Source organism: Bufo bufo, chromosome 6 (assembly GCF_905171765.1).
Source record: "Bufo bufo chromosome 6, aBufBuf1.1, whole genome shotgun sequence".
In the NCBI taxonomy this organism is placed as follows: Eukaryota; Metazoa; Chordata; class Amphibia; order Anura; family Bufonidae; genus Bufo; species Bufo bufo.
Genome location: NC_053394.1, coordinates 194816265 through 194841885, shown reverse-complemented (window position 1 = coordinate 194841885; position 25621 = coordinate 194816265). Strand labels below are relative to the sequence as shown.

General features: G+C 46.2%; 1 protein-coding gene across 2 annotated transcripts in view; it reads left to right on the top strand.

The window, feature by feature from the left end:
- Positions 1 to 2427: 2427 nt before the first annotated feature.
- Positions 2428 to 25621, top strand: part of TIMM10 (translocase of inner mitochondrial membrane 10) — a 168804-nt gene continuing 145610 nt past the window's right edge. The window contains exon 1 of one of the 2 annotated variants that reach the window (XM_040437025.1): positions 2428 to 2600. The gene's annotated coding sequence lies outside the window, so the exon portion shown is untranslated. The remainder of the gene's footprint in view (positions 2601 to 25621) is intronic. The other variant, XM_040437024.1, reaches the window with a different exon arrangement.

The following is a 25621-nucleotide window of genomic DNA, read 5'->3' as shown; positions in this document are numbered from 1 at the left end:
TGTCTTCAAACTAGTAAGGTAGTTAAGGTCCCTTTTTTTTTTTTTTCCCCTTCTTTTGTCCAGTTGTTTAATTTTAACCCCTTGAGGCTCATCCATGTCACAGTGACTGAGCTTTTTCCATTAGCCAAATAGTGAGTCTCAGCCAGCACCAATCCCCTCCCATGATGTCCCATTTACTTATAATTAGGACACGCTGTAAGATTCAGGCCGAATGCAAACGGCCGTTTTTCACGGCTCTGAGCGGTCCGTGGAACCGCGGCCTGGATTCCTGCTGAGAGCAGGAGCGCACGGCGTCATTGGTTGCTATGATGCCGTGCGCTCCCTGCTGCCGCCACAGTACAGTAATACACTAGTATAGATCATACCAGTGCATTACTGTACTGTGGCGGCAGCAGGGAGCGCACGGCGTCATAGCAACCAATGACGCTGTGCGCTCCTGCTCTCAGCAGGAATCCAGGCCGCGGTTCCACGGATCGCTCACGGCCGTGAAAAACGGGCGTGTGCATTCGGCCTTAGCATGGAGAAGTAGTACTTGTCATGCTAAATCTTTAGAGCGTGTTCTTAGTAGGTGTTGTCAGTAGTTACTGTCACTCAGCGCTGCTGTCACCACCAAGTATCGCTGATGACCCACCTTTAGGGTCCAGTCACACGACCGTAATTCTGGGTCTGCCTCCGTGCCACAATTTTGCGTAATGTGTGCGGACCCATTCACTTCAATCGGGCTGCAAAAGATGCGGACCGCAACAGTTGTCAGTGTTTCCTGTACAGAGAGAGAAGGGGGCCCGTATAGAAAGGATCGATATGAGGCTTCTTTCACATCACCGTTCAGCCATTCCGTTCTCCTGCTTAGTTTAGGAGCAGGAGAATGGAAAGGACAGATTCGGAACATAACGGAGCCTACGGACCCCATAGACTAGATGATTTTGGAGCAGAAACAAAAGTAGTGCATGCAAGACTTTTGTCTCCGCTTCAAAAATCTTCTTCTGAGCGAACACCTAACAGACCCCATTATAGTCTACGGGGTCCTTAGGATCGGTTCGGCTCAGTTATGTGCCGAATCCGTCCTTTCCGTTCTCCTGGTCCTAAATGGAGCAGGAGAACGGAAAGGCTGAACGGTGATGTGAAAGAAGCCTGAGTTGTCACTGGGTTTTCACCACTGTCTCAGGCAGCTGCCTGCATGGCCCAGCTTATGATAAGCCAGGCCATGCAGGCGGTGTAGTGCTCCACTCACTATGCGGTGCTGAGACAATGTATGGAGCGGACTGCGGCGGTGAGCCTGCCCCATACACAGCAGGTGCTGTGACGATCTCACCATCGTATAAGTGTCTGTCCCTGTGTGTGTGTCTCTCCCTGTGTGTCACCATCACCATGCCCACAGTGTTCCTATGTCTTGACGCAGCTGCATCAGACGTTCTGTGCGGGGGAAGAAGAAGATGGAAGAGGAGGCAGCGCATAGGACTGCAGGTAACACTACCACATTATCAGCTCTAGTGTTATCTGTAGTTTTACATAGGACTGCAGGTAACACTACCAAATTTTCTGTACTCAGATAGCCAGTACTGTGTTATCTGTGTTGTTACATAGGGCTGCAGGTGATATCTACTACATTATCTATACTCAGAGTTATCACTATGTAAGGGGGCCCACTGAGACTTTATCGCCCAAGGGCCCACAAGGACGGATCCGGCATTTTTCCCTATAGGAATGTATTACTGTCGGATCTGTCCTTCCGGCCTGCGCATGCGCAGACCGGTAAAAATGTGAAAATAAATACAAGACGGATCCGTTCTTGCAATGCATTTGTGAGACGGATCCGCATCTGGATCCGTCTCACAAATGCTTTCAGTCACATCAAAATCAGCGGATGACGGAACTGCCTGGCGGATCACACTGCCGCAAGTGTGAAAGTAGCATAGGTGGCTGTTTCTTCGCCAAAATGCCATTAACCATTACCACACCACACTATTAAATAATGCAGCTGCGCCTGCCAGGCTTCAGCAGGTATATGTGTGAATAGGGAAGATGCTGATATCGGCTGTACCTCACAGTGAGGTACAGCCAGATCTCAGTATCTTCCCTAATCCATATTCACACATATACCTGCTCAAGCCTGGCAGGCGCAGCTGCATTATTTAAAGGGGAAGGGGGGGGGGGCATACATTTTTTTTGCTATGGGGCCCAGTCATTTCTAGCTACGCCCCTGGTACAGTCCCATTTAATTAAATCACCACCCACCAGACCCCTCTTACATACAGTCTCCAGTACAAGGATTATTCCTCCTCCCTTCAAGGCCCCCCAAGTAAAAAGAACCGTCAATATTCTCATCCACACAGCCACCTGCAGCCTCCGCTCATCTCTCCACCAACGTGCTCTGTACACTTCTCCAGCAAATCCTGAGGCCCCGCCCCACGAATGACGAGCCTCCGCCACTTCCTATGACATCATACCTGCCAGGAGCAACTCCATTCTAGTCACTACCGTGTCGTCAGGGCTGCACCTGGTAAAGCGGCTTCGGTGGAAGCAGAATAATTCGTTGTGTGGTATAAGATTCACCGAGAGTGACGTCAGTGGTACACGAAGGGATCCGGACTGGACAGTAGGTATTTTTCACCGTATATTAACCAGTGATGTTTTTTTGATGATTGTATGTGCGTCTACAATGTATGTAGGTAAAGTCAATTGGCAAATTATAGGGTGGAGGAACGAGAATGTGTGTTACACCTAGCGTGACGTTATCTTGGCCGAAGGCCTAGCAAGTATGTGTGGCGGACGTGCGGTGTGATTAGTCCAAGACCGTGTGCCCCTTTCTAGCTTCCGGCCTCCACTTATGCACGTTCTACTTAAGCTTTTCTTGCACACAAATTTATGTTGGAAAGAGAACTGTCCCTAATACATTAGTGCAGAATTTCACAATTGGTGATGCCAACCTGACCGGTGTTCTGAGAAAAAACCTTACCTTGAAAGAAAACCTTACCCCACGTGACTTCGAGGGGTGTGCGCTTGCGCAGTACAACGGGCGACCAGGAACTTAGTGAACTCATGATACAGTGCGCGCCGATTCCTGGGTGCGCGCGAGAATGCCGCGCGTGCACCCGGGTGCGCGCGAGAATGCCGCGCGTGCACCCAGCCGCGCATGCGCCGTCAGGGTTAAGGAGATTTCAGTCTTTCGACATGTGAAACATCTCCTTACCCTGACACTGCGCACGCGCGGATTTTCCACACTACACAGCGCTCACTAGATTATATTAATTGCTGGCTTCTAGCAGGGGGCGTGGTTGCAGCATATTGGGGGGCAATGATTAAAACAGTTGGTGTGTGCAGCATTTTGGGGGACAGGGGGCAATGATTAATACAGGTGGGGTGTGCAGCATTTTGGGGGACAGGGGGCAATGATTAAAAAAGGTGGGGTGTGCAGCATTTTGGGGGACAATGCTTCAAAGGGAGATGCAGCATATTTGGGGGGCATTGTGTACTCCACCAGGTGTGTGCAGCATATTGGGGGGCATTTCTACATCCAGGCGGTGTGTGCAGCATATTGGGGGGGCATTTCTACATCCAGGCGGTGTGTGCAGCATATTGGGGGGGCATTTCTCCATCCAGGCGGTGTGCGCAGCATATTGGGGGGGGCATTTCTCCATCCAGACGGTGTGTGCAGCATATTGGGGTGCATTTCTCCATCCAGGCGGTGTGCGCAGCATATTGGGGGGCATTTCTCTATCCAGGCGGTGTGTGCAGCATATTGGGGGACATTTCTCCATCCAGGCAGTGTGCGCAGCATATTGGGGGGGCATTTATTCATCCAGGCGGTGTGTGCAGCATATTGGGGGGCATTTCTCTATCCAGGCGGTGTGTGCAGCATATTGGGGGGGCATTTATTCATCCAGGCGGTGTGCGCAGCATATTGGGGGGCATTTCTACATCCAGGCGGTGTGCGCAGCATATTGGGGGGCATTTCTCCATTAAGGCGGTGTGTGCAGCATATTGGGGGGCATTTCTCCATCCAGGCGGTGTGTGCAGCATATTGAGGGGCATTTCTCCATTAAGGCGGTGTGTGCAGCATATTGGGGGGCATTTCTCCATCCAGGCGGTGTATGCAGCATATTGGGGGGTATTTCTCCTTCCAGACGGTGTGTGCAGCATATTGGGGGGCATTTCTACATCCAGGCGGTGTGTGCAGCATATTGGGGGGCATTTCTCCTTCCAGACGGTGTGTGCAGCATATTGGGGGGCATTTCTACATCCAGGCGGTGTGTGCAGCATATTGGGGGGGGGGGCATTTCTCCATCCAGGCGGTGTATGCAGCATATTGGGGGGCATTTCTACATCCAGGCGGTGTATGCAGCATATTGGGGGGCATTTCTCTATCCAGGCGGTGTGCGCAGCATATTGGGGGGCATTTCTCCATCCAGGCGGTGTGTGCAGCATATTGGGGGGCATTTCTCCATCCAGGCGGTGTGTACAGCATATTGGGGGGCATTTCTCCATCCAGGCGGTGTGTGCAGCATATTGGGGGGCATTTCTTCATCCAGGCGGTGTGTGCAGCATATTGGGGGGCAATGATTAATACAGGTGGGGTGTGCAGCATATTGGGGCATTGTTTAACCCATATGGAAGAGAAATATATTTTGAATATATTTAGTAAATAAATTTATATGTATGACATATGTACAATATAATTTAAGATATTTAAAAAATGTAAATGAAAATATATTTTACAAAGTTATATATTTTGAATATATATTTTTAAAATATATTTTTTAAAATGTAAAAAAAATACAATTTGTTTGGGGGGGGGGCGGGCGCTGTGATCAGGTGTTTTTCAGTAAAAAATTATACCGGCAAAAAAGCCCTTTAATCTGGTTTCAATACGAGAAAGTGAGTTTTCTTTGTGTTTTTTTAACTTTAAATTTCATATTTTTGTTTCTTTACCTACATTATAGAATATCAGCGATAACCAAATCATCTTTATCAAATGCGTTTATTAATAAAACAATTTACAAAAATGTCAAGTTGTCTACAAAATACTTAGTTTCTTCAAAAATAATCAGTTGACAATTCATATGAATAATCAGTGATTTTTGTACCAATGAATTGGGTTCGTGGACCAATATGACCGCTATTCATGCTTTTTGGTTAGGCCAATGTTGAGGAGAAGGCCCAGAAAAGTTTTAAATTTGGAAACTTGGACGAGTTTCCAGCGTAAAGACTGGGCATAAGAGCTTCCCGGGTTTGCGGTTATAAATTGTGTGGCATACCGGTTTGTTTCTGCCTCGACTAGGTCAAAGAGCTCCGCAGTGAAGAACAGCTCACAAAACCCCAGTGCTGATGCGATCTGAGCTGTCTCCACCCGAACTCCAGACTGGGCGGTGAAAGGGGGAACTAATGGTGCGAATGAAGTTGGGGACTGCCAATCAGGGTTTGCCAGCACCTCAGGGATTCTAGGGGCTCTACGGGCCTGTCTGCGCGGTGGCTGCGACGGGGTAACTACTGCACGTGCCACCGTACCAGCTTCAACTGCCCTTCTGGTGCTCGCCACTTCACCATGTTGTACGGCAGTGCTGGTACTAGGTCCAGGGAGGGCTGCGCTGCTGGTGTATGCCTCACCACGTGATCCGACAGCGCCAGCCCCACTCTGCTGCTCTTGAAACGGATCCTGCGCAACCTGTGGTCTAGCGACACAGGGCCGGGTACGCCTGGTGCTATCAGGGACCTCAGCCTCCTCGTCCGAACTTTGGGTCAGAGAGCCACTGCTTTCTACAGGTTCATATTCTGACCCGCTAGTTTCGTCAGATGAGGGTTCCCATTCCTCATCCGACTGGGTCAGAATCCTGTAGGCCTCTTCAGAAGAATACCCCTTGTTTGACATTTGGGCAACTAAATTTAGGGGGTATTCCCTGAGACTACCCAAGAAAAAAAGCAAGCCTGTCTTACAAAGGGGAGGCTAGCGAAGTACCGGAGGCCGCTGCGATTGATTAAAAAAAAAGAAAAATTGTCACTGGGGCGGGTGTGGGTGAACGCACGTGTGGGCGACCAATCAGGCCTGATCGGGCAAACACTGCGTTTTGGGTGGAGGGCGAATTAAGGTGACACTAATACTATTATAGATCTGACTGTGATCAGTTCTGATCACTTACAGATACTATAAATGTACAAATGCTGATTAGCGATACGCTAATCAGCGAATCAGTGACTGCGGTGCGGTGGGCTGGGCGCTAACGGAAGCTAACTACCTACCAAAGGGGCCTAAACTAAGCTAAACCTATAAGTCAATACTAGTGAAAAAAAAAAAAGTGACAGTTTACACTGATCACTTTTTCCCCTTTTACTAGTTATTGTCAGGTGATTGAAAGGGGTGATCAAGGGGTTAATTGGGGTGATGGGGGTGTGATCTGGGGCGAAGTGTAGTGTGCTTGGTGTACTCACTGTGCTCTCTGCAGGGTCCAACCGACGAAAAGGACCCAGCAGAGAGCACAGAAGCCATTTTAGGGCTCTTTCACACTTGCGTTGTTCTGTTCCGGCATAGAGTTCCGTCGTCGGGGCTCTATGCCGGAAGAATCCTGATCAGGATTATCCTAATGCATTCTGAATGGAGAGAAATCCGTTCAGGATGCATCAGGATGTCTTCAGTTCCGGACCGGAATGTTTTTTGGCCGGAGAAAATACCGCAGCATGCTGCGCTTTTTGCTCCGGCCAAAAATCCTGAACACTTGCCGCAAGGCCGGATCCGGAATTAATGCCCATTGAAAGGCATTAATCCGGATCCGGCCTTAAGCTAAACGTCGTTTCGGCGCATTGCCGGATCCGATGTTTAGCTTTTTCTGAATAGTTACCATGGCTGCCAGGACGCTAAAGTCCTTTTTGCCATGGTAAAGTGTAGTGGGGAGCGGGGGAGCAGTATACTTACCGTCCGTGTGGCTCCCCGGGCGCTCCAGAGTGACGTCAACATGGAGACCTGAAAGGCACAAAGGTATTAAAGGTAACCTGTCACCGGGATTTTGTGTATAGAGCTGAGGACATGGGTTGCTAGATGGCCGCTAGCACATCCACAATACCCAGTCCCCATAGCTCTATGTGCTTTTATTGTGGGGAAAAAACTATTTGATCCATATGCAAATTACCCTGAGATGAGTCCTGTATGTGAGAGGAGTCCAGCATGAAGGAGCCCAGCACCGCCCCGCATCTTCAGAATCTCCTCCTCGCTCCCCGACATCAGACAGCCAGAGCGCCGTAATCTCGCCATGTGTGAGCTAGCACATGTGCAGTGTCCTCATAGTGTTCCTTCCTTGTGCTGGCATCAGCCTCAGGGAAGGAACTGCGCATGCGTTGGAGCATAGTGGTCAAGCCCAATGCCGGCCGCGGGAGCCCACCCCGCCGGCCGGAAAAGTAAGGGGCCCGGAATGGCGGCCTAGCCGCCCGGCCGCACCGGAACATCAGTGCCGACCGGAGGCGAGGTCTTACGCCACTGCCATCAGGAGCGGGCCCCAGGCCCTGAGCAACACTCCAGTAAGGAGATGGCGGGACCCTGAGATCGGGTGCCCATGTGGATAGAGGAACCGGCAGGAGAAGGCAGGCAAACGCGGCAGAAACTATGTCGCAGCATTCTGCAACTAGCGGTGGGGAGACAGCCACTAGCTGCATGTCCTATGGGGGCCAGGCAGGGGGGGGGGGGGGGGGGCAGGGAGCAGATTGCCGCTCTGAGGCACCCCAGGGGTTAGCCTAGATCCAACATTTTTAAAATATCTTAAAATATATTTGAGTGAGACAATATATTGTACATATATGTCAAACATATAAATTTATTTACTAAATATATTCAAAATATATTTCTCTTCCATATGGGTTAAACAATGCCCCAATATGCTGCACACCCCACCTGTATTAATCATTGCCCCCCAATATGCTGCACACACCACCTGGATGTAGAAATGCCCCCCCAATATGCTGCGCACACCGCCTGGATGTAGAAATGCCCCCCAATATGCTGCACACACCGCCTGGATGGAGAAATGCCCCCCAATATGCTGCACACACTGCCTGGATGTAGAAATGCCCCCCAATAGGCTACACACACCTGGTGGAGTACACAATGCCCCCCAAATATGCTGCACACACCTGGTGGAGTACACAATGCCCCCCAAATATGCTGCATCCCCCTTTGAAGCATTGTCCCCCAAAATGCTGCACACCCCACCTGTATTAATCATTGCCCCCCAATATGCTGCAACCACGCCCCCTTCTAGAAGCCAGCAATTAATATAATCTAATGAGCACTGTGTAGTGTGGAAAATCCGCGCGCAGTGTCAGGGTAAGGAGATGTTTCACATGTCGAAAGACTGTGAAATCTCCTTAACCCTGACGGCGCCTGCGCAGCTGGGTGCACGCGCGGCATTCTCGCGCGCACCCAGGAATCGGCGCGCACTGTATCTTGAACACGCTATAGTTCCTGGTCGCCCGTTGTACTGCGCAAGCGTGGAGGCGCACACCCCCGACACACCCCTGGAAGTCACGTGGGGTAAGTTTTTATTTCAAGGTAAGGTTTTTTCTCAGAACACCGGCCTAAATGAAGGGAAAGTGGAAAGCTTGGGACCCACACACAGTTACCAGTCACACACGCCTATATTCTAGAGGTTCACTACTACTGCGTGGTGTAATCACCTCTGCATATTGCTTATCTTCTTATCTTGCACAGAGAATATCTCCACATCACATTCCTTCATAAAGACGCCCAGAGAGAACTTTTACCTCTGTTCTCATTCATGGTATAGTGGGTATTGACAAATAACTATTTATCATTCAACAGAGTAAATATACTCCTTAGATTTTTTTTAAAGGAATATTTTAATCTATATGGTGTCATGCACACATCCGTGGAGCACGGTACGTGAAATCTCGTCCTGCTGAGTGCACGAAGCGCGCGGCGTCATAGCAACCAGTGACGCCGTGCGCTCAGCAGACTGCAGGTGGGGTTTTCACGGACCTTGGTCCACGTATGTGTGCATGAAGCCTTAAAGCAGTTGTTCACCGCTGGGGGATCTTTCGGACAGACTTCCCCCATCGAGTGTGGCTGGACCTGCAGAGAGAATCCTACTCCCCTGGTCCTTGCTGTTGGATGCTGGCTCCTTTCTCTACTTGTGCCACTGCAGCTCTCAGGTTTGACATGGGCCACATGGCTGCGGCAGCGGTGATCTGTCCCCCATTTGTCATATCACTGGGTCATACGACACATAGGGGAATGTCGCTGCTGCAGCAGATCTGTTGCCCTTGTCAAGTCATATGTTGATACAGGAAGAGGGAAGATGCTGGAACCCAGCAAAAGGGATCAGGTATGATTCCCCTGGAGGTCTGCCCAAAAGCCCCCACTCCACTTTCAGCACTCCAATTGCTGTGTAACTACAACTCCCAGCATGCACACTTGCTCTTCTGTTCTTGTAACTCCTGTAGAAGCAAAAAGAGTACTCTTGAAGTTGTAGTTCAGAACACCTGGAGTGCTGGAGGTTGCTGATCCCAGGAATCAGTATATGAAAACAGACATAGATATGTAGATTTGGCCCTGGAGCTGCTCTGAAACAGCTAATCAGCAGTGGTGCAGGTTGTTGGATTGTAATATTTATTATATTATATTTTAATGATTTGGGCTGAATGAAAACAAAAAAAACTTATTCTGCCATTGTCTTTTGACTTGTTTTTATGTCATTTTATGGTGGAAGTGACATAAATGTATTCTGTAGGCAGTATGATTACGCCAATATCAAATTGGTATATTGTTCGTTTTTCAACTTTTGGGCTCTAAAAACTCTTGAATTTTTCATTTATTTTTGTCGCTGTATTCACAGACCCATTCATTTTTTATTTTCTTGTCAATTGAGATGTGTGAGGGCTTGTTTCCTCCAGGATGAGTTGCAATTTTCATTGGAGCCGTTTTGGGGTTCAAAAGAATTTTTGATTGCTTTTGTATTGTGTTTTCTACAATTTTGGCTTTAACGTGCAAGTGAATAAAAGTGATTCCCCCCCCACTCTGGTTGCTCACATAACACACAGCAGTGTAAACTGACAGTTCCTGTTTGCCCTTGCAGATCTACATGGCAAACCTAGAGATTATTGTTAGGCCTCTGGCTGCCATAGCAACCCCTTGGCACCCAGTGAATGAATGTGGTGAGAGAAGGGAGCACCTTCCCTGTCTCTGCTTGTCGTGTAAATCATTGACCGTGGCATCTAAGGGGTTAAACTACTGGGGTCTGAGTTAAAGCAGATTTCGGTAAGTGATCGCTCAGCCCTAGCCCCTTTTGCCGTTTAAGACTTTGAGCATTAAAGGGGTTCTGCAGTTTAAATCCTCTGGATAGATCATCAGCATCTGACCGGCAGGGGTCCGACACCGGGACCCCCGCCGATAAGCTGTTTGAGAAGGCAGCAGTGCTCATGGTTTACTGCTGGCCCAGTGACGTCACGACTAGTATTAACCCCTTAGGGACCGGGCTCATTTTCAACTTAACCCCTTAAGGACTCAGGGCGTACAGGTACGTCCTAAGTTTAAATTTACATTGCGGCGCGGCGGGGGTTAATTGTGACAGGATGCCCGCTGAAATCATTGAGCGGGCATCCTGTTACAACGCCGGGGGGTGGTCCTGTGACCCCCCCCCGTCCCCGTATCGGCGATCGCCGCAAACCGCAGGTCAATTCAGACCTGCAGTTTGCGGCTTTTACCTTATCCGGCGGGCGGATGTGGGGGGGACCCGATGGCATGGAAGGCAGAGCGATGTCTAAGGCATTGCGCTGCCTTCCGGTGAAGAGCCTGTGAGATCCAGCCCCCTAGATCTCACAGGCCCCGGAAGCTGTATGAGTAATACTCACTGTATTACTCATACAGCCAATGCATTCCAATACAGAAGTATTGGAATGCATTGTAAAGGATTAGACCCCCAAAAGTTCAAGTCCCAAAGTGGGACAAAAAATAAAGTGAAAAAAAAAGTTGAAAAATAAAGTTTTCCCCTCCAAAAAATCAAAAGTTTCAAGTAAAAATAACCAAAAACGTAATTTTCCCCAAATAAAGTAAAAAAAAAATTTGTAAAAAATAGGGGGGGGGGAAGTATACATATTTGGTATCGCCGCGTCCGTATCGACCGGCTCTATAAAAATATCACATGACCTAACCCCTCAGATGAACACCGTAAAAAATAAAAACTGTGCTAAATAAACCATTTTTTTGTAACCTTACATCACAAAAAGTACAACAGCAAGCGATCAAAAAGGCGTTTGCCCACCAAAATAGTACCAATCTAACCGTCACCTCATCTCGCAAAAAATGAGCCCCTACCTGAGACAATCGCTCAAAAAATAAAAAAAACTATGGCTTAGAATATGGAGACACTAAAACATCTTTTTTTGTTTTAAAAAAGCTGTTATTGTGTAAAACTTACATAAATATAAAAAAGTATACATATTTGGTATCGCCGCGTTCGTATTGTCCGGCTCTATAAAAATATCATATGACCTAACCCCTCAGATGAACACAGTAAAAATTTTAAAATAAAAACTGTGCTAAATAAACCATTTTTTGTCACCTTACATCACAAAAAGTGTAATAGCAAGCGATCAAAAAGTCACACGCACCCCAAAATAGTGCCAATAAAACCGTCATCTCATCCCGCAAAAATCATACCCTACCCAAGGTAATCGCCCAAAAACTGAAAAAATTATGGCTCTCAGACTATGGAAACACTAAAACATGATTTTTTTTGCTTCAAAAATGAAATCATTGTGTAAAACTTACATAAATAAAAAAAAGTATACATATTAGGTATCGCCGCATCCGTGACAACCTGGTCTATAAAAATATCACATGATCTAACATGTCAGATGAATGTTGTAAATAACAAAAAATAAAAACTGTGCCAAAACAGCTATTTCTTGTTATCTTGCCTCACAAAAAGGTTAATATAGAGCAACCAAAAATCATATGTACCAACAATACTGCCACCCTATCCCGTAGTTTCTAAAATGGAGCCACTTTTTTGGAGTTTCTACTCTAGGGGTGCATCAGGGGGGCTTAAAATGGGACATGGTGTCAAAAAACCAGTCCAGCAAAATCTGCCTTCCAAAAACCGTATGGCATTTTTTTCCTTCTGCGGTGTTCCCGTACAGCGGTTTACGACCACTTATGGGGTGTTTCTGTAAACTACAGAATCAGGGCCATAAATATTGAGTTTGGTTTGGCTGTTAACTAGGGGTCGCCGATATGGCCTAAGATATAATTTTAAGCATATGCGATATATATCGCGATATATTGTTTTCTATATTGGGGGGGGGTTGTTTAAACTTTTTTTATTTAATAACTCTGTAGTTATTAAGGGCTAGAACCCTTGTCATATTCACCCTAATAGAGCTCTATTAGGGTGAATAGGACTTTACACTCTCACTGCTGTCCTGTGCTTTGTGCACACAACAGCAGGGAGCTGACTATGGCAGCCAGCCTCTCATGTGCCCCCCATCCTCCGATCCGCCTCCGATCCGCCCCCCATCCTCCGATCCGCCCCCCAGCCTCTCCCTCTTATCAGCCCCCTCTGGTAACTCAAACCCACCCCTCCCTCCCCAGTATTAATCATTGGTTGCAGTGGCCACAGGTCCCCCCCCCCCCCCCCCCCATCATTGGTGGCAGTGGGCAGTTCCGATCGGAGTCCCAGCAGTGTAATGCTGGGGCTCCGATCGGTTACCATGGCAGCCAGGACGCTACTGAAGTCCTGGCTGCCATGGTATGTTAGTGAGCAGCATTATACTCGCGTGCGCCGGAGCCGCCGGATGCTCATTCTCATAGGTCTGTGCGGCGCATTGCTAATTCTATGAGGATTAGCAATGCGCCGCACAGACAGAAGGAGCGACCGGCGGCCACGGCGCACGTGAGTATAATGCTGCTCACTAACATACCATGGCAGCCAGGACTTAAGTAGCGTGACTCCTGGCTGCCATGGTAACCGATTGGAGCCCCAGCATTACACTGCTGGGACTCCGATCGGAACTGCCCACTGCCGCCAATGCAGAGACTGAAGAACATTCCCGGCACCCGACCTCTGACAGGACGCTGTGATCCGCGCGATTAACCCCTCAACTGAGGGGTTAATTGCGACGGATCGCAGCGTGCAGTCATAGGGGCCGGGATATGGCCGGCACATTCATTGGTGGCGCAGTGGCCACAGTCCCTCCCCTCCTCCTCCTGCTTAGTTCTCATTGGTGGTCAGCGGCAGCCGCGCACAGTGGGGAGGGAGGGACTCCCTCCTTCTCCACTGTGCAGGCTCAGGAGAACATGGTGCGCGCCGAGAGCGCAATCATATCACGGTCCGGCGATATGCACAAAATCCATATCGTGGCACAAATTTATATTGCATATCGCCTATATCACCCACCCCTACTGTTAACCTTCCCTTTGTAACTGGAAAAAAATTATTAAAATGGAAAATCTGCCAAAAAAGTGAAATTTTTGAAATTGTATCTCTATTTTCCATGAATTCTTGTGGAACACCTAAAGGGTTAACAAAGTTTGTAAAATCTGTTTTGAATACCTTGAGAGGTGTAGTTTATAAAATGGGGTCCTTTTTGGGTGGTTTCTATTATGTAAGCCTCGCAAAGTGACTTCAGATCTGAACTGGTCCCTAAAAATTGGATTTTTGAAAATTTCTGAAAAATTTCAAGATTTGCTTCTAAACTTCTAAGCCTTGTAACATCCCCAAAAAAATAAAATATCATTCCCAAAATGATCCAAACATGAAGTAGACATATGGGGAATGTAAAGTAATAACTATTTTTGGAGGTATTACTATATATTATAAAAGTACAGAAATTGAAACTTGGAAATTTGCAATTTTTTTTACAAATTTTTGGTAAATTTGGTATTTTTTTTTATAAATTAAAAATGACTTTGACCAGTGGCTTTGACTTATCCAGGCCATTCTGAGATTGTTTTTTCATCACATATATGACACTGGTAAAGTGAAGTAAAAAAAAATATTCATTTTTATTTATAAAGAAAATACCAAATTTACCAAAAATTTTGAAAAATTTGCAAATTTTTAAGTTTAAATTTCTCTACTTCTATAATACATAGTAATACCTCGAAAAATAATTATTACTTTACATTCCCCATATGTCTGGCAGATTTTCCATTTTTATATTTTTTTTCCAGTTACAAAGCAAGGGTTAACAGCCAAACCAAACTCAATATTTATGGCCGTGATTCTGTAGTTTACAGAAACGCCCAATTTCCCCAGTCATCTCCATGAGACCACATCCTGAGACTGTCTTCCTCTGATAGGACAGGAAAAAACACAGAGAGGTTTAAAACCCCACCCCTTACCTCCATCGCCAGTGTTTTTTCCTGTCCCATCAGGATAGGAAGCAGGAGAGGTGTATGGAGGCTCTATACGGGCCCACCTGCATGTTTCAGGCCGAGGTCGGATCTGTAGGTTCGGCTCTCCCTCCTCCTCTCATGGCCTGTGCTCGGATGCAAACGGTTGCGTTCCCTGCGAAGATCCCCCTCTGTGGCGGTCCAGGGTGATTTCATGCAGAGGGGAAAGGAAGATGGCGGACGGAGCGGCACTAAGATGTGTTCCCTCCGGTCGACGGCGCATGATGTCAGACGCTGGGGGTGGAGCCGGACGTCGTGACGTCATCATCTAGTGCCGCAGGTCCTGGAAGGGAAAAGGTATAAAAACCCACAGGACCGGCAGGATGGCGTCCGATCAGCGCCTGCTCTCACCCAGAGAGCTATCACTGGGACTTTGGCGATTCAGGAGCAAGCATGAGTGCCCCCATTACGCCGGGCTCTGGAGCCGAGCCTGCATTAAATCCAGGAACCGTGAGTAGACTGACTTCAGGCACATGGTATTCATTCATTTTCACTGGTTAGCTGATCCTTCTCTCCCTTATACTTCCAGGGAGAAAAGGATTCTGCTTCTGCTCTTAAGAAAACAAGAAAGTGCGGAATATGTTATAAACGGTTGCCCAGTACTGGGTCTAAACCCTTATGCAAAGAGTGCACTTCCAATATTGTTAAAGCTGAATCCTCTAGTTTCCCCCCCTCGCCTATGACATGGATAGCATCCGCCCCTTTCCTCAGGACAGGAAACAGGAAGCACAGCCTCTTTAAAAGGGAAGTACAACCCCCATCATGCCAGTTCTGTTTCCTGTCCTAAGGGACAGGGTGGATGCACAGCATGAAAGAGATGGAGCTGCGGGAGCCCCTTGGTGTTTACCCGTGGGAGGAGGGCCTACCCGTGTGGCGTAAGCCTTCCTTGGAAGCCGCTGCTGAAGCCTGGATCCCTGGACTCCCCCTCGTTCCGGTCACTCCCCCGTTGGGGCTGCCTTGGTGTCCCCTGCACGGCGAACCTCTGCGGCCGTGCCGTATGTTCGGCTGCTGTCTGGCGTTCGCGCGAGGAATACGCGACGCCATCACTTCCGGGTAGTCAGGCCGGCGCTGACGTCATTAGTCGGCGCCGGATCCTGGGCTCCGGATTCAGCAGTGGGAGGGGGCGTTGCCTTTCGGCCGGAAGGGGAGGGTTCAGGTACGCGCCCGGCAAGTTCAAATCCAGCCAGCTCTCACTGCAGGCTGGTGTTTTAGCCTGCAGTGACCTCCATGGATGAAAGCCTGTGGCAGAAAATGGAGCCCACACAGCGCACAGACCCCACTGAAACCACCAACGAATCCTTGGTACCGGTGGGGGTAAGAGGGGTGAATGCCCTGCCTTTTTTTCATTTATTACATTATCCTGATGGGAGTCTTTTTTTCATTGTGTGTTTCTAGACTTCCAAAGAGAGAAGGGGGTCAAGGTCCAAGGAGCGGGGCTGCGCTATTTGTAAAAGAAAGCTACCGTCCGGTTGGGGTAAACCTGCCTGCCAGGCCTGCGTGGGCAAATTATTGGAGGATGAGGCCCCTTCTCTCTTATTAAGCCTAAAACAGATTATCAATGATGAGGTTAAAGAATCAGTGAAGGAGTCCTTGAGTAATCTGCTTGAAGATCGCCCTAGCACTTCTGCTGCTGTCTCTATTCCCGCTTCAAGTGATCAGGAGTTGTTATCGGGGTTAGAGGAAGAGTGAGAACTACCGTCCTCTGATCACTCCCAGGATGAACAAATGGCAGGGAGACCTTTTTTCCTTCCAGAGAACATTAATTCCCTAGTCGGGATTGTCAGGGCAACTATGGGACTCGATGATCAGTCAGAACCCCAGTCTATGGGCACCTTCCGCACTATAATAAATCTGAAACTGCTCAACAAATACCTGGTGTACGAGAGATTTCGTATGGAGACTATCAGTTCTATAATTCCAAATCTATTCCCAGGCTGCTACATGGCGACCCTGGATCTCAGGGACGCTTATTACCATGTACCAATCCATCCCAGTCACCAGAGGTACCTAAGAGTAGCAGTTCAGTTCCCGGACAGACTCCTACATGTACAATTTCGGGCCCTGCCGTTTGGGTTGTCTCAGGCACCCAGGCTTTTCACAAAGATTGTAGCAGAGATGATGGCTCATCTGAGGGAGAGGGATCTGATTGCCATTCCCTATCTAGACGATTTCCTCCTTCTCTCTCGGGAACCAGACCAGTTAATCAATCTGATTTCCTGGTTCAGGGAGGTGCTGGTGAAGTTGGGTTGGGAATTAAATCTCCAAAAATCCAATTTTGTGCCAAGCCAGATATGCACCTTTCTGGGGCTACTCCTGGACTCCCAAAAACAAATGTGTTTCCTTCCAACACAAACAATATCTCTGCTAGTCTCCAGGGTTCAAGACATTGTAGCTCGCCGCTCCATATCTCTAAGAGAAGCTATGTCAGTTCTAGGCCTAATGACGGCCGCAATCCCGGGGGTAGAATGGGCCCACTTCCACTCAAGGTCACTTCAGTTGCAGATCCTGGGGGTTTGGGACAAAGATCCCCAATCCTTGGATTCTCTCTTTTTCTCTTTCAACTCAAACGTTGAAAGATCTAGAATGGTGGACGGTGCCTTCCAACCTTCAAAAAGGAGTCCTTTGGTCAAGGAAGGATCCCCTTACTCTGACTACAGATGCGAGTCCTTGGGGTTGGGGAGCTCACACACATTCTCTACTTCTGTAGGGACAGTGGAATCAGGAGATAGTTCCCAAGTCTCACAACTTCAAGGAACTTCTAGCGATCCTCATGGCCTTGAAGAGGAGCCTCCACCTCTTAAAAGGCAGAAATATTTTGATCTACTCAGACAACATGACGGCAGTAGCTCATATCAATCGTCAGGGGGGGACCAGATCTCCAGACCTAATGTCTCTCACCAAAGAAATTTTCGAGCTAGCAGAAGCTTTCCTCCCATCGATCAGGGCAGTACACTTAAAGGGAAAAGAGAATGTAACGGCAGATTTTCTGAGCAGACATTGTGTGCGGCAGGGGGAATGGTCCCTGGATCAACAGATCTTCAACGACATTGTGGCTCTTTGGGGTCTCCCGGTGGTAGATCTCTTTGCCACAAGGATAAACAGGAAAGTGAAAAAATTCTTCTCCCTATCCCCATTAGAGCAGCCCACGGCGGTGGACGCATTGGCCCAATCATGGAGAGTAGGCCTCCTGTACGCCTTCCCTCCTATAAAGCTACTCCCGAGAGTCCCGAAGAAAATTCGGGAGGAGAAGGCCCTAGTAATTACTATAGCCCCCTTTTGGCCCAGGAGGGTCTGGTTTTCCTGGCTAAGGAGGATGTCAGTAGCAGATCCCTGGGTACTTCCTGTCTTCCCGGGGCTACTAGTGCAGGGGCCGATACTTCATCCACAGTTAGAGAACCTGCACTTGACAGCTTGGCTGTTGAGAGGCAAATCCTAGAAATGAAGGGTCTTTCTGGGGAAGTGATAAACACCCTTTTGTCCAGTAGGAAGGCTGTTACTTCTAAGATCTATTTGAGGGTTTGGAGGGCCTTCCTTAGGTTTGCAAATAAGCCAGTTAATGTTTTGGAGCCCCCGGAGTTGCCTCTAGTCCTTAGTTTCCTCCAGGAGGGCTGGAATAAAAAACTTAGACCTAGTACCCTAAAGGTCCATATCTCTGCCTTAAGTGCTCTCTTTGAGTATAAGTTAGCAGACCACCCCTGGATTAAAAGATTTGTTATTGCAATTTCTAAACTTGCTCCCGTCCAGAAGTCGAGAGTTCCTCCCTGGAATTTAAATCTAGTTTTGTCTGCCTTAACTGGGGATCCCTTTGAGCCCATTGAGGATATCCCAATAAAGATCTTAACTTATAAATTAGTTTTTTTGCTAGCCATTACTTCAGCTAGAAGAGTGAGCGAGATATCGGCCTTCTCAATCTCAATTTTACCTTCCTTCTGTCCCTCACCCAAGAATCAGAAGGAAAGGGAATTTCATTGCCTCGATGTTAGGTGTCTAATTCAATACCTTTCTGCCACTCAGGACTGGAGGTTGTCCTCTAAGCTTGTGGTTTCCTTTCAGGGACAGAAGAAGGGCTCCCCTGCTTCCTCACAGTCCATTGCCAGATATATTAAACAGGCCATTTATCTTGCATATTCCTCTAAAGGGGTTCCTCCTCCTGCCGGGTTTGGGGCACACTCAACTAGAGCGGTGTCTACATCCTGGGCAGAAAGAGTTCCGCTTCTATTGACCAGATTTGCAGAGCTGCTACGTGGAGTTCTTCTCATACCTTCTTTAGACACTATAGACTGCAACTTCCTTCACAGGAGGGTTTAGGGTTTGGGCGTAAAGTCCTCCAAGCAGTTGTCCCACCCTAGATAATCTCGCCTAGATATCCATGGGTGCTGTCATAGGCGAGGGGGGAAATATGGGATTACACTTACTTACTACACTTTTTATTAAAAAAATTAAATAAAAAATATGGAGAGATATACGTGTGTATGTGTATGTATATCTTTATACACACGTATATAAACGTTTGTTCTGTCGTAGATTTGTTGTGGTGTAGTCTTGTTTTTGGTCTCCTTAGTTCTTGGAATAGGACTGGCATGATGGGGGTTGTACTTCCCTTTTAAAGAGGCTGTGCTTCCTGTTTCCTGTCCTGAGGAAAGGGGCGGATGCTATCCATGGGTGCTGTCATAGGCTCAAGGAAAAACGATTACCGGTAAGTGTAATCCCATATTTCTTGAAGATATCAGAACTCTAGTAAAGGAGGAGGTCCAGTCCGCTTTAGCATCTAGAGACCCAGCTTTCACTAGGATCCCTCCCCAAAGCTTTCGCGATACTCGCAATCCGGTTTCAGACTCAGACTCTGATGCGTTATAAGGCTCAGAATCTGAATCTATACAAAAACCGTACGCATCTTCGGATGAAGATAATGAATATAAAAGATATTTATTCAATCCAGACGACATTGAGGAACTCATAAAAGCTATCAGAGCTACGATACAAATGGAGGTGCCCAAAAAAAACAAGACGGCACAGGAAGAAATATTCCCGGTACCAGATAATGTGCAAAAATTAATTAAATCAGAATGGGAAGAACCAGACAGAGGTTCTTTTATTCTCTGAGGGATCAAGAGGCGATATCCCTTTAGTTCGGAAGATTGCACAGATTGGGAAGCTATCCCCAGAGTGGATGCACCTGTGGCAAAGGTTGCAAGACATACTGCCCTACCCTTTGAGGATTCGGCACAACTTAAGGATCCCATGGACAGGAAGGCTGAAAGCCTTCTAAGAAAAACCTGGGAGGCCACAGCGGCCCTTCTTAAATCTGGGGTAGCTTCCACATGCGTAGCCAGGACCTTGAATCTATGGTTAGAATAACTTGAAATTCACCTGGTCAATAAAACACCTCGAGATTCGCTCTTTGAGAGTCTTCTCCTGTTAAAGATGACTACTAGTTTTTTAGCTGACGCAGCGGCAGAATCCGTGAAGCTCTCAGCCCATACGGCAGTCTTATCCAACACTGCAAGGCGAGCTTTATGGCTTAAGGCTAGGGTAATTACACTATAGAAGGGGAAGATAGTGCAGATAGAGACCGGGGGCAAGGTAGTGGGACTGGGGGAGAAATGGAAGGAGGGACAAGAACAGTTCAGAAGGAAAGGTGTAGGGTAAAAAATATACATAAACCTCTCAAATGTATGTATACTAATGCCAGAAGCCTGACTAATAAAACTGGTGAACTGGAATTAGTAATGTGTGAGGAGGACTATTACATAGTGGAAATAACTGAGACATGGCTGGATGATAGCTATGACTGGGCAGTTAATGTACAAGGTTACAGTCTGTTCAGAAAGGATCGTCAAAACCGGAGAGGTGGAGGGGTCTGCCTTTATGTAAAGTCTTGTCTAAAGCCCACACTCCGTGAAGATATAAGTGAGGGACATGAACATGTGGAGTCACTATGGGTAGAGATACATGGAGCTAAAAACAACAATAAATTACTAATAGGAGTCTACTATAAACCACCTAATATACCAGAGTCCACAGAAAATCTACTACTAAACGAGATAGACAAGGCGGCAAATCATAATGAGGTGGTTATTATGGGGGACTTCAACTACCCAGATATAGACTGGGAAACTGAAACTTGTATATCTCATAAAGGAAACAGATTCTTGGCAATAACCAAAGACAATTATCTCTCCCAACTGGTTCAGGACCCGACTAGAGGGACGGCCATACTGGACTTAATATTAACCAATAGACCTGACAGAACAACAGACGTGCAGGTTGGGGGACACCTGGGAAATAGTGACCATAAAGTAATAACCTTCCAATTATCATTCAAAAGAGCGTTTCTACAGGGAGAAACAAAAATACCAAACTTCAAAAAAGCTAAATTTAGCCAACTAAGAGAGGCCATAGGCCTAACTAACTGGGACAAAGTCCTCAAAAATAAAAATACAGCCAAAAAATGGGATATCTTTAAAAACATCCTAAAATCTCATTGTGAGAGGTACATACCGTATGGGAATAAAAGGTTAAGGAACAAAAAGAAACCAATGTGGATAAACAGAACTGTAAAGAAAGCAATAAATGACAAAAAGAAAGCATATAAAACACTAAAACAGGAGGGTAGCACGGAAGCACTGAAAAACTATAAGGAAAAAAACAGAACATGTAAAAAACAAATAAAAGCGGCCAAACTAGAGACTGAGAGATTAATTGCCAAAGAGAGTAAAACTAACCCTAAAATGTTCTTCAATTATATAAATGTTAAAAAGTATAAATCTGAAGGTGTCGGCCCTTTAAAGAGTAATGAGGGGGGAGTCGCAGAGAGCGACGAGGAGAAAGCAAAGCTGTTAAATATTTTTTTCTCCAATGTATTCACTGAGGAAAATAAACTGTCAGATGAAATGCTGAATGCTGAAATAAATTCGCCATTAAAAGTGTCCTGTCTGACCCAGGAAGAAGTACAACAGCGACTTAAAAATATCAAAATAGACAAATCGCCAGGACCGGATGGCATACACCCCCGTATCCTAAGGGAATTAAGTAATGTCATAGCCAGACCCTTATTTCTGATATTTGCGGACTCTTTACTGACAGGGAATGTCCCACAGGATTGGCGCATGGCAAATGTGGTGCCAATATTCAAAAAGGGTCCAAAAACAGAGCCTGGAAACTATGGGCCGGTAAGTTTAACATCTGTTGTGGGTAAACTGTTTGAAGGTTTTCTGAGAGATGCTATGTTAGAGCATCTTAACGGAAATAAGCAAATAACGCCATATCAGCATGGCTTCGTGAGGGATCGGTCATGTCAAACTAATTTAATCAGTTTCTATGAGGAGGTAAGTACTAGACTTGACAGCGGCGAATCAATGGATGTCGTGTATCTGGACTTCTCCAAAGCATTTGACACTGTACCTCATAAAAGGTTAGTATATAAAATGAGAATGCTCGGACTCGGAGAAAACGTCTGTAAGTGGGTAAGTAACTGGCTCAATGATAGAAAACAGAGGGTGGTTATTAACGGTACATACTCAGATTGGGTCACTGTCACTAGTGGAGTACCTCAGGGGTCAGTATTGGGCCCTATTCTCTTCAATATATTTATTAATGATCTTGTAGAAGGCTTGCATAGTAAAATATCAATTTTCGCAGATGACACTAAACTGTGTAAAGTAATTAACACTGAAGAGGACAGTATACTACTACAGAGGGATCTGGATAGATTGGAGACTTGGGCAGATAAGTGGCAGATGAGGTTTAACACTGACAAATGTAAAGTTATGCACATGGGAAGGAATAATGCAAGTCACCCATACATACTAAATGGTAAAACACTCGGTAACACTGACATGGAAAAGGATCTAGGAATTTTAATAAACAGCAAACTAAGCTGCAAAAAACAGTGTCAGGCAGCTGCTGCCAAGGCCAATGAGATAATGGGTTGCATCAAAAGGGGCATAGATGCCCGTGATGAGAACATATTCCTACTACTTTACAAATCACTGGTCAGACCACACATGGAGTACTGTGTACAGTTCTGGGCTCCTGTGAACAAGGCAGACATAGCAGAGCTGGAGAGGGTCCAGAGGAGGGTAACTAAAGTAATAACTGGAATGGGGCAACTACAGTACCCTGAAAGATTATCAAAATTAGGGTTATTCACGTTAGAAAAAAGACGACTGAGGGGAGATCTAATTACTATGTATAAATATATCAGGGGGCAGTACAGAGATCTATCCCATCATCTATTTATCCCCAGGACTGTGACTGTGACGAGGGGACATCCTCTGCGTTTGGAGGAAAGAAGGTTTGTACACAAACATAGAAAAGGGTTCTTTACGGTAAGAGCAGTGAGACTATGGAACTCTCTGCCTGAGGAGGTGGTGATGGTGAGTACAATAAAGGAATTCAAGAGGGGCCTGGATGTATTTCTGGAGTGTAATAATATAACAGGCTATAGCTACTAGAGAGGGGTCGTTGATCCAGGGAGTTATTCTGATTGCCTGATTGGAGTCGGGAAGGAATTTTTTATTCCCCTAAAGTGAGGACAATTGGCTTCTACCTCACAGGGTTTTTTTGCCTTCCTCTGGATCAACTTGTAGGATGACAGGCCGAACTGGATGGACAAATGTCTTTTTTCGGCCTTATGTACTATGTTACTATGTTACTATGTTACTATGTTTGGGGATACAGGTCCTTCTCAAAAAATTAGCATATTGTGATAAAGTTCATTATTTTCTGTAATGTACTGATAAACATTAGACTTTCATATATTTTAGATTCATTACACACAACTGAAGTAGTTCAAGCCTTTTCTTGTTTTAATATTGATGATTTTGGCATACAGCTCATGAAAACCCAAAATTCCTATCTCCAAAAAATAGCATATTTCATCCGACCAATAAAAGAAAAGTGTTTTTAATACAAAAAAAGTCAACCTTCAAATAATTAAGTTCAGTTATGCACTCAATACTTGGTCGGGAATCCTTTTGCAGAAATGACTGCTTCAATGTGGTGTGGCATGGAGGCAATCAGCTTGTGGCACTGCTGAGGTGTTATGGAGGCACAGGATGCTTCGATAGCGGCCTTAAGCTCATCCAGAGTGTTGGGTCTTCCGTCTCAACTTTCTCTTCCCAATATCCCACAGATTCTCTATGGGGTTCAGGTCAGGAGAGTTGGCAGGCCAATTGAGCACAGTAATACCATGGTCAGTAAACCATTTACCAGTGGTTTTGGCACTGTGAGCAGGTGCCAGGTCGTGCTGAAAAATGAAATCTTCATCTCCATAAAGCTTTTCAGCAGATGGAAGCATGAAGTGCTCCAAAATCTCCTGATGGCTAGCTGCATTGACCCTGCCCTTGATAAAACACAGTGGACCAACACCAGCAGCTGACATGGCACCCCAGACCATCACTGACTGTGGGTACTTGACACTGGACTTCACGCATTTTGGCTTTTCCCTCTCCCCAGTCTTCCTCCAGACTCAGTCCACTGCTTCCGCAGGTCCCCCAAGGTCTGGAATCGGTCCTTCTCCACAATCTTCCTCAGGGTCCGGTCACCTGTTCTCGTTGTGCAGCGTTTTCTGCCACACTTTTTCCTTCCCACAGACTTCCCACTGAGGTGCCTTGATACAGCACTCTGGGAACAGCCTATTCGTTCAGAAATTTCTTTCTGTGTCTTACCCTCTTGCTTGAGGGTGTCAATGATGGCCTTCTGGACAGCAGTCAGGTCGGCAGTCTTACCCATGATTGTGGTTTTGAGTAATGAACCAGGCTGGGAGTTTTTAAAAGCCTCAGGAATCTTTTGCAGGTGTTTAGAGTTAATTAGTTGATTCAGATGATTAGGTTAATAGCTCGTTTAGAGAACCTTTTCATGATATGCTAATTTTTGGAGATAGGAATTTTGGGTTTTCATGAGCTGTATGCCAAAATCATCAATATTAAAACAAGAAAAGGCTTGAACTACTTCATTTGTGTGTAATGAATCTAAAATATATGAGTCTAATGTTTATCAGTACATTACAGAAAATAATGAACTTTATCACAATATGCAAATTTTTTGAGAAGGACCTGTATGTCCTCCAAAAACAAACTTGTCTCCCTTTCTTTCCATGGCCAATATAATTCGGTCCAGACCTAGACAAAATTCTAGATGTCGCCACTAATAAAAAGAAAGGTTTCCCAGAAGAAAATTATAGGTCGAAAAGACAGAATTTTCATGACCGACAGTATCAAACAGAAAATAAAAAGAACAAAGGGAAAACCGGGAGATGGAGTTAAGCAAAAGGGGGGGAAAAGGAAGGAATTTTCTCTTTAACTCCAACAGAGGAGAACCCTCCTCTGCTAACCCCAAACAATGACGCCAGACAGGTAGGGGGGAGACTCAGCTCCTTTCTAAAAACATGGGAGCAGGTAACATCAAACACATGGGTACTAAACATTATAAAAGAGGGTTACAGGATGGAGTTAGACTCTCCCCCTCCACAAAAATTTGTCATCACCAACCTTCCCCCCCCTCTCAGCTATGTACCTTAAAGAAAGATATAAGAGATTTACTAAGCTTAGCCGCTATAGAACCTGTTCCGGAAAATCAATTAGAACAGGGCCATTATTCCCGTTTATGTATAGTAAAAAAGCCAAATGGGAAATCACGGGTCATAATAAACTTAAAACCATTGAACAAATACGTCACGTATCAAAGGTTCAAAATGGAGACTCTAAGATCGGCGGTAAAACTAATAAAAAAAATAAAAAAACGCCGCAATGGCCTCGATCGATTAAAGAGATGTGTACTATCACATCCAGATACACAGGGAATCGAGGAAATTCCTGAGATTCGCAATCCGATCAAAACGTCAGATCCAACATTACCAGTTTACGTGTCTCCCCTTCAGGATTTCTGCAGCACCAAGAATATTCACGAAAATCATGGCGGAGGTAGTGGCGGACGTAAGGCAGCAAGCAATCAACGTCATCCCATACTTAGACGACCTTCTGATTGTTGCAGACAACAAGGTTCTATTATCAAGCCACATTCAAACAGTTCTGAACCATCTCCAGTCCCTGGGATGGACCTTCAACTGGAAAAAATCAGACCTATCTCCAAGCAGTCAAAAAATATTCCTAGGTAAATCCTTGGACTCGATATCTCAAAGATCATTCCTGCCACCTGCAAAAATGAAAAAGCTACAAATCCTATTAAAGGAATTCAAAAAGAAAAAATTCTGCTCCATTCGAACAG